The 10,407-nt window shown below is 30.4% G+C and overlaps 1 long non-coding RNA gene across 2 annotated transcripts in view; it reads right to left on the bottom strand.

Annotated features, from left to right (window-relative positions):
* LOC111087010 overlaps positions 1-10,407 on the bottom strand; it is a 38,808-nt gene that overhangs the window by 11,640 nt on the left and 16,761 nt on the right. For both annotated transcript variants that reach the window (XR_002611736.1, XR_002611735.1), the window contains one exon: positions 7,571-7,721. This is a non-coding gene — a long non-coding RNA (uncharacterized LOC111087010). The remainder of the gene's footprint in view (positions 1-7,570; positions 7,722-10,407) is intronic.

The raw sequence follows: 10,407 nt of genomic DNA, 5'->3' as shown, positions 1-10,407 counted from the left end.
ATAATGATCAGAAAGTGTGTAAGGTTTTTTGTTTTTTTTAAATTCGAGTTTTGTAATTATATATATATATATATAATGGCAACATTCAAAGTAAAACCATTAATAAAATATTTGTAAAAATTTATATTAAAAAACTATAGATCTTCCCCAACAGACAATTTTGTTAATAAATTTTTAGTTATTAAATAATTCATAAACTTTCAATTATATGTTGTAAAGTCTTAATTTCAATTAAATGTTGTAAAATTTTAGCTTTCATAAATCAGTCAATCTTTAAAGTTGTTTGTCTGTCTGTCTCTTAAGTCAGTGGTTTTCAAACGTTTTCATTCATAGACTAGCTGATTATTATTTTTTTTTTATCTTTACCAAATCAGTCTTTCATAAGTTTTTCTTATAAACTGAAGGACAGGAATAAAAATGGGACAATGCCTATGATAGGAAAATAAGTAAAAATTGGACATAAAAGCAATTGAATGAAGAAACAGCAGTAATCTAAGCATTATTTTATACATTTCTTATCCAATGACAAACAATGTGTTTTAAACCATCATACAACTTCGTATGTATTCCATATACTTGGATAATTTTTATATGTGAAGTTTCTGATCTATGACACAAACTTTTTATAATCCACTTCTTCTAAAGCAGTTGTCTACAGCACTTAGGGAACTTGCAAGTATACTGAGTGACAACTAATCGTTAGGTGTCACCTAATTAATCTGTACAAGCTCAACTAGTTCAACAGCTCACGTGCACAGCAACAAACATCTGATGTCTTAATCTTCCATTTGTCTGCAGACTTATACCACTAGCAACTGGGTTTCGATACCCGTGGTGGGCAGATAGCCATTTGTGCAGTTTTGTGCTTAATACGAAAAAACAAACATAATCTTCCATTTTCTTATGTTTAAACAGTAATACACCTTTCTCCATATTCTAAGATCATAATTTTAAAGCACAAAATAATTAAACACCAGACACTAATTACTGCATGATTTGTTATTACAATAATTTCAAACTAAAATATTTACAGCAAGTTTTAGAAATTATTGTATATCTGTAAATTCCCTGAGAGCACTGTATAACCAGAGAATGTAATGTATTTTAGCACAACATCTACATAATATTAATCACTAGTAAATCACCTCAAAGCAATTTTTTTAGCAGCAGTATAACAGTTCCATAATGTTTTCATAATACTTGTATTGCATATCACTGTGACATGGCATTTCATACTTCAGTTATATAGCAAGTTTCAAAAATTTTCATTTATTTAGTTTGTATGTAGTTTTAGCCTGAACATGCATTCCAGAAAGTCAGTGAGACTGCCTTATTCTAATTGCTTTATTTCTTTGTTCTCTACAGAAGTTTGTATCTATTCTGCCTGAAAGGATATTGCAGCAACATATAGCATCCAGGTTGAAAGTATTAGCAACTGTAATATCCTATGCTGGATGACTCTACACTATCTTTATGTTACAGATAGGCAATGTTGTGACAGAATAAGGCTTATAAGGTGATATTGTTGACTTGACAAAGAAATCGAGTTTACATATAAAATTCAGACATGCTTTCTTAGTTCAGTTTCTACCTAGGGATAAAAAATTGTAGTTCTTGTTTGGAGACCAGCAAGTTTATTTCTAAATAAATCTATCCAAAGAGAAAGAAAACTGTGAAATTAATCATAATCCAACAGAATCAACTGTCTTTTTGTGGGTGTTTTTGTATATTTAATAAAAAAGATTGTATTCATTTTGTTAAACTTGTCAGTCTCATTATTTCACACACACACTATAAAATACAAATTACTCTCTTTATTTAATAAATGAATCTGCTATTATTTGTAGGTCTAACTACTTGACATTTATTGGGAAATCAGTTTCCATCTGAAAATACCACTATCACTTATAACAGTAATGATGTTTGTTAAAAATCTAATCTGAACACTTCCTACTTTGTGAATTGCTAGTGTTGAGATAATTGTGTAGTCACCATATGCAATGATCCCACACTGATCTAGTGTACATCAAATTATGAATAAGGGTTTTACTATAATGTTTTTATATAAAACATATGACTGCAATGTAGATAATTATGCAGCCAGTTAGCCAATTTATGTACGTTATCTGAATATGATAAACATAAAAATAATATTCAACAAACAAGTCATCAGAATATTTTGTCATCACCTATCACACTCACTAAATGTATTCTTATCAAAAAAGATTTCTTAAGCTTTCAAACAAATATAATTTAACACATAAACACTTTCATGAATAAAAAGAACATCTAATGAAACAATAAAACATTCACAACTCTGCAGTTTGTTCCTAAGTCTTCAAAACTTCCCACTTAATGCCTCTAGTCAATGCTACAAAAGCTTCAATTACAAACTTTCCCACAAAACCATAAACTGCTACTTAACCATTTACTCTACTATGACATGAAAAGTCTAATTCTTTCTCTATCCAATAATATTTCAACTGTCTTTATAGCTGTTTCCAAAGCCGTGTTTCATTAGTAAATTGTCATACCACTCAACGTGACATCACAAAAGGATGGCAACTAAGGCAATGTACAAAAACTAAGCAGATAAAAAGGCAAGTGGAATGCTTGAAAATCAACAAATGGATATGTTCTCAAAAAGTGATAGTTTCTTAACAAATTCAAAGCTATTCTTTAGGATGGGCAGGAAAATCCTGAAAACATCAGCAAGTATGTTGTTTACATGAGATACTCTTTGGAGATGCTTAAAAACCAAAATTTTAATTTTTTGTTTTACATTTTTCTTTATAAATTACACTAATTAAATGTTACAAAATATTGATTCCATAATATCTTTCTGCTAAAAATAGTTAAAATAGAGTTAGAATTAATATAAAAAATTTACTTTAAAATCTGTGACTCAAAGAAAGTGAAAATGCTCAAAATAAATTTATTTGTCAAAAGTGATGTTAAAAAAATATGAAAAGCAAGAGGAAATCCTGCCTGAATAAAACCTGTTTTATCAAAATTAAATGCTGTTCAGTCCATTATCCTCCACATGTAAGCTTCTGAGGTTTCTTTTATATTTCAAAAAATATTATCTCTAAATAAAAATGTTCTATAACCATTAATTTAAACTACAATACACAATCATATCTCACCTTAAAAACGTTGAATAAGAGTAAGGGTATCCGTTTAATGATTCAAGATAAAATAATCACTATACTTCTTTGGAACTCTAACTACTCTATATTGTAAACAATATCATCATATTAATTCACTTTTAATTTTACTTTAATATTTAGTCTTTAAAACTGTACCATAGCAAGTACTTTAAATTATCTTTCAAATGTATAACAAAATATAAGAATTTCTCATTCATCTTGCCTAGTCAAGTTTCTTTCAACATATGTATGCTGTGCTCAGGAACTTGATATGCTTACTGAATACAGGTTTACTGGACAATAAACATTCATCTTGCCTAGTCAAGTTTCTTTCAACATATGTATGCTGTGCTCAGGAACTTGATATGCTTACTGAATACAGGTTTACTGGACAATAAACATTCATCTTGCCTAGTCAAGTTTCTTTCAACATATGTATGCTGTGCTCAGGAACTTGATATGGTTACTGAATACAGGTTTACTGGACAATAAAAAACTAACAGTCAATAAAGATTCAATAACATGATATTTTAAAAACTTTATTTCAAACTTCTGTTCTATTCATCATTATTCTACCTATAATAATTTTCATTTAGAAATGATGTAACCACATGATCGAAAAGTACCATTAAAAAACTGGGGGCCATGGACCCCCAGAGGATAACAACAGTGTTGAGGAGGGGTCATAGCAAATACACAATACTTTTAAGTACTCAGTATCTATAGATTCATTGGGGGGGGAGCCTTAGTTAGGATGTAGAATGTTACTGGGAGAAGTGCTGAAAACGTTTGGAAGCCCATACTATAGTGAGTCTTTGCAATTATATTCTCTGTGAATAGTATAGTTTTTACTTAAAAATACCTGTTTACCAAACTAGCAGTGAAATCTATCACTGCTTTCAAACAATATACGTGCAAACACAATAAATTGAAATCATACTTCTTTGACCTCAATAAAGAAAAATACTTTTTACAATAACTATATGAGTAGTTGAGATAAAGCAGTCAATACAAAACTAAATTCAATGAGAGACAAGATCCTACTTACAAAAAGTTACATAAAATATTGGAATTTAATAAATAATTAAAATCAACATTTTTTATATTTAAATAATTTAAAAACTTTACTGAAGCCACCAGCAACTTTCACTTTAAAAGCACACTTTACATGTACCGTGTTTTAACATCCTCTACATCACCTTCAAGAGTTATTTGCAAAACACAATAATTTATACTTTTTTCCTATGTCATGTGATACTACATTGAATTGTTATTTATATAATTCCTTGGTCAACCTTTATAATACATCACTGCCAAATATCAATGCATTGACTTGATGGCCCTTCATCTCTGTTTGATACTTCTTTTTGTTTTTAAATTTTATTATTTCTATTGATTCTCTGAAATTTAAAGCTGTAATACTGCGAAATAGTATTATGCATTGAAAATGGAAAGATATTTGGATAATGGATCTGTTATCCCTCAGAGCCCCATCTCAGACAGCAGTGTTTAAGTATTAAGGTATTAAGATTTTGTGTGAATTTCCTTATTAGTTTATAGACACTTAAAAGTACCAGTACTTTCATCCTGTTGAGTTTTAATCCTTGTCTCCAATACCCAGGTTTTGAAAGCTTTGCTAGATCTGGTGTCTCTTACTAGATAAATCGATTAATTAGTCATTTTTGGTCAGACCATTCAGCTCAAAGTGTATTTTGTACTATATTTGTTTGATGGAAACTGTTTAACGTCATAGTTACTGAGATGCCCTGCATGGCCATCAGATTTGTATAGAACTCTATGTACCTACGCTCATATGCGAGTCACTTAACTGTTTTAATTATTTTAAACACACAGCACTGTCTTTACATTTTATAAACTTTGTGTATTCAAATGCAAAATATCACAACAAAAATCTTTCTTATACAAATTTTGGTGTGTTTAGGTCATTTATTTCTAGTATACAAAAATAAGTTATCATGAACCATAATACAGATTTCCCAGGGATTTCATAAAAATTCTAATAGAACATACAAGCAAAAACCATCTTAAAAAGCAGACTTGTTCTTGAAACAACACTCAAGATCTTCTATCTATAGGTTGCTAAAATACTAATAAAAGTAAAATAGTTGATTTTCCAATTGTTAGACAAAATTCATTCATTTGTTCTTCATATTATTATTAGTATTCATATTATTCTTGTTTCACAGAAAAAAGGGCTATGAATATTTTATTCAAACCTGGACAAACCCACTAAAAAAACTCCTGCACAGGTCATAGGATTATTTTTATGTTGATTCTTGAAAGAGGAGAGATTTTATCAGTTTTTTCATCAGTGTCAGCCAAGTTTCTCTTCGAAGCCATTCAAGCACTGAAGCTTACAGCAGAAATGACTAGGTATACTGTGCCAAAATCTATGCACATCTACTAAACAAACTCCTGCAATGTTTGTAGGACTATTTTTAAGTTGATTCTTGAAAATCAAGATTTCCACCCTCTAAAATTTTCTAAGTTCTTCTTTGCTACCAACATAAGCTCTTCAAAGCCATTTAAGCATGACAGAAATGTAAAAAAACATTTCAGCACTATCATACTAGTCGGAAATGCTTCAATTTATAAGAGTAAACAATGTGTATATTTATAACAGTATCTCTAGCTTTATTATTATTGACTATAGTTTTACAAGCTGCTACAGAAAAATATGGCTATAAATATTTTACTGAAACCTGGACAACAGTAATGAATGCAGTATTGAGTACATCATAAGGTAATTTTAAAATTAATTCAGGAACCTTTGTTTTTTTGCCCTGAAGAATTTCTCTAAGTCCTTCATTTTCTGCCAATGAATAAAATCCGGTGGAAAATAATTTGTGCAACTTATATCACATTAAATGGAAACTGCCATGTTGAGAATTCATCATTCCTCAAGTTCGCTGTTGTACTTTGTTTCTACATCGCTTTCTGTGACTATTTTAGAGTTTTCTAATAGTAGACAATTACCATAGTAGATTTCTCTACTATAGTGAGTGGTAATTTATTCTACTGATTTTCATACTTTACTGAAATTCTGAGTGCATATTTTAGTCCTATTTTATTATTATTATTATTCACAATTTTGTTTCACAAGTCTACAGCAAAATCAGTTGGATATTTTGCACAAAACCTAGACAGATATATTATATGAAAGGCTGCGAATGTCCATGCCCTATTTAAAAAAGTTGATTATTTTTCCTTGAAAGTTGATTTACATGACTATAAGTATATAATATATGAGATGTTGTTGTGAGTGGCTTTCTTTGTACTCAATGCTTCTTAAACATGAAACCTCAGGCACAAATCCACCTGGCTCAGTAAATAATGGATGGGTGGGAAAAAAGCCAATGCAGCAGCAAACTGTTGAGAATATGTAACATTCAACTGAATACATATACGTGTATATATCTTAAAATTTATTCTCCATAAATGGACATAAAAAACTTAAGAAACAAGATAATTAAAAACTGTTAACTTAAAAAGGGGAATAGAGATCGTCAAAAAAAAGTACAGAAACAATAAATTAAAATTGATAAGTACTATACTCTTGTAGTCAAAATAGGGATTTGTAGCTTGAGAAAAGAATGTAGACACTATTTCCAGCCTAGTTTGCTTACTTTTGTTAGAGTCCCTAGTTGTGGGCTTGAAAATATAATCTTTGCATTTTGATTCAACTTGTTTCTGTACTATTTTTTTGATTATCCCCATTCCTCTTTTTAAATTAATAATTTTCAATTATTTTGTGCATGATATCATTTTACTTTCAAATGCTTCTAGGTCTTCCCAGGCAAGATAGAAGCTCAGGAGTGAGAAAAAACCATTATAGGATCGACAAAAAATGCATCCAGACACCAGATTTAAAAATTACAAAGATATTCTCCACACATATACATGACAGTTCTTTAATCTTATTAGCTCCATATTTTTATCCCCCTTTTTTGTTTCATGTTCTGGTTTATCAATATTTTGTTTAAACTTTTTTACATTGCTGTTCTCTCAGAAAGGAAAACTGGTAGAATCTGATGTGAATATCTTGAACTGTACAACAGACTTAAATAGTTATTTAAGGGTTATTCTCTTAGGCAGATTATGTTTAAAACAAAAACATTACTACAAAATTTGGGTTTCACCTATTTTCTGATAAACTCAAAATGGGTATCTATTTATGGGAAAATAAAAGTTAAAAAACTTGTGGAAGTTACAAATACCCGAGTACCTAAGAGATAATAAAACACATATAAGCAAAGAAAAGCATTACTGAAGACTTTATAACAGTTAAAAAGAATACATATAACTCATGTCACTAGTATTGAGAATGATATCATTTCACATGAGCATTCAAAGCATTCATCCAAGAAAAATGCTTGGAACAATCTTGGCATTAATAATACTTGCGGCACAGGAAATGAAACTCCATGTGTCTGTTCCAGAGTTGAAAAACTGCTTGAAGCAGTAAGGCCAGGTAAGCCTTGTAAAAAAACATCCTGCCATGAAAGAATGCTTCAAGAAGATGAAGACTCCTTTGAATGAGTGTGTCCTGACCTACAGTATAAACCACAAGAATAGGCATATTACATCATGGTTCACAAATCTGTAAAAACAATACGCTCTTTAGTTCATGAAAATACTACTTTTCAGTAAGTAGTAACATTTATAAATGTAGTAGTAGTAAATTTCTTTCATAACTTGCAATGATTAATAAACTGTTTCAACTACATCTCATAACTAACCATAAAGAGATGTCTACCAGAAAGAAGATAGGTTAAGTTTAATATGATACTTTCATTTAAACATAAAGCACTTTCTCTTATTAATATATGTTTATCAATCAGCTGTGAAAGAAAGTAGTTAACATGCATAGGTATTTTTGTTTTGCATTGCTGTAAACCTGCATTGTATCAGTATATCACATGATGCTTATTATTATCATGTATTGAAGGCACATTGCAATATTAAGTTTTCTTATTAGGATTTATTACTCAAGTAGCCTTTTTCAGTAATTAAAGTTAAAGACTGAGATTTTGATATAAAAGCATTAGCCACTCTGCATTTTGTGGAAACATCCAGTATCCCTTTATCTCATAAATGTTGCCAACTTCTGAGAAGGGGTACTCACTAAACACACTACTGGATGGAGCTGATATAAATCTTTGTGTTAAATGAGCTGGTACTGAAAATTTGTCTTTGTTTAGTTTGCACCAAAATAATAGATTAGACTGTTGTTTTAAATGTGGTAGGGATAAATATAAATTAATTTCAATTGCAAATGCAACTTCTTTGTTATGACCCATTTGACCAATATCATTAATGCCACAAGTGCATGTAGATATTTTACTGTAGCAGTTCTAGAATAAATCATGTCTCCTCTTGAAAAACTTTTAACAGGTGGTGGGATGTATGTAGTCATCCATGTTGTTTTAACACTTTTAACCACACTTGATTGTCAAGTTTTCAGATTTAATACTTTCTCTGTCATGCTCTGTTTTGTTGCTTTTTGAAAAATATTACTTTAAAGTAAAGTTCCAACAAAGTAAATAAGATGAAATTTGAAATGCTTTGAATCCAGCATATCTAGTTTCAAGCCCCTTTTCCTATAAATGCTTTCACTGTTCTTCGCAGGCATACTTATACCATTCTGTATATCCATTAATTATGAAATACGTGGTTCAAATGTGAAACAATCTTTTTCATTGATTGTTATGAGATTAACTTCAGCTTACTGTGATTCAAGAACATGCATGATCACAAGCTGTTATATGTAGAAAAAACATGACTCACTTAACAATCATTAAAACCTTTGACAAGATTTGCTCCTGTATCTATCAACAGGAGGTGAATACATTTCTTTTTGATTTTCCACATAATTATTAGATCTTCTAACCTTTTTCCTATTGCACCACCAGTGTAACTCCTACGAAGATACTCAACATTAAAAGCAACATGTAATTTCATATCATCTGTGGTCCAGAGTAGTGTGGAACTAATGAAACCATTAATGAGGAAACAGATTTTGAAAAATCTTTATGCTCTGATGAATAACAACTCACTTTATTCAACCTTCATGTTGCATGAATAAAATCACTATATTAACAAAAAATGACAAATTAAGTAAGAATTACAAAAAAACATTTAAAACGTGGTTGTCAAGAAACAGATATCTGATGTTAAAGAAACAATACTAATGTGAAAGCTATCAACTTAACTTTTGCATCTTTCATATAATATATATCTGGAACAAATATTTTGAGGAAAACAAATTTGATTGGTAATTAATATTGAAATTGTACTCTTTTTTTTATTGAGCAAACAAATCCATTATCAGTAACAACTGAATAAAGTTGGTTATCCAAAACAATCATTTCATTATTTAATCAGAAAGGCATTGCCATAACAAATCTGTCTTCTATGAAACTGATATTGTATCTGTCACTCTTCAAATACACACGTGTTATACCTGGCTACAGTGTGCAATATGATTTGTCTCTGAACAGTCCTTGTTCTTGATACCACTGAAGATGGGCTATTTGCAGCAATGAGTTACAGTTGTTGTTTTCTTCTTAGTGCAAAACTACACAATGGATTTTATCTGAACTCTATCCATGGTGAATAACCAAACCCCAGATTTTAGCATTGTAAGCCCGTAAGCTTACCACTGACCCACCAGGGAACATGGATTAGAGAACAGAATGTTATCAGTTATCTCACATAAAAGTCAAACTCATGAAGCCTGTTTCTCACAATGTGCACAATGAATTGTTGTCCAGACGTTGCTCTTAACTGTTGATTCAAACGAGAAGCCGAGGTCTGCTAGTACCATCAAGCCCATATTGTTAAAAGGTAGTAGTCTTGTTGATTTGGCAATAATGGCTTTCCTTTTACAGGTCTTTAGCCTACAGTATTGGTGATGTGAAAGCAAGTTCACATCCTGGAAACCACACTTTAAGAGATTTGTAGTCACTTCAACAACTTGCTGTATTTGACCATTTTCTAGTTTCAAGAACATGAAATACCCAAATGTCTCTGCTAAAGTCCTGGCATGTTTCACTATCAATCTTCACACACTTAACTGTTTGTTGAAACTACTAAATGAGAAGACCGAGTATTTACAGTAAGATTATGGCAATCGGATATCAGTTGTTAACGTGGTAACCTATATGATTACCTAATTCTAATTTTTAATGTGTAACTCTTTATATATATATATATATATTATATATATATATATTAA

This window comes from Limulus polyphemus, unplaced genomic scaffold, assembly GCF_000517525.1.
Source record: "Limulus polyphemus unplaced genomic scaffold, Limulus_polyphemus-2.1.2 Scaffold1635, whole genome shotgun sequence".
Taxonomy (NCBI): domain Eukaryota; kingdom Metazoa; phylum Arthropoda; class Merostomata; order Xiphosura; family Limulidae; genus Limulus; species Limulus polyphemus.
Note: the sequence above shows the minus strand (reverse complement) of the source record. Positions and strands in the feature narration are given on the sequence as shown.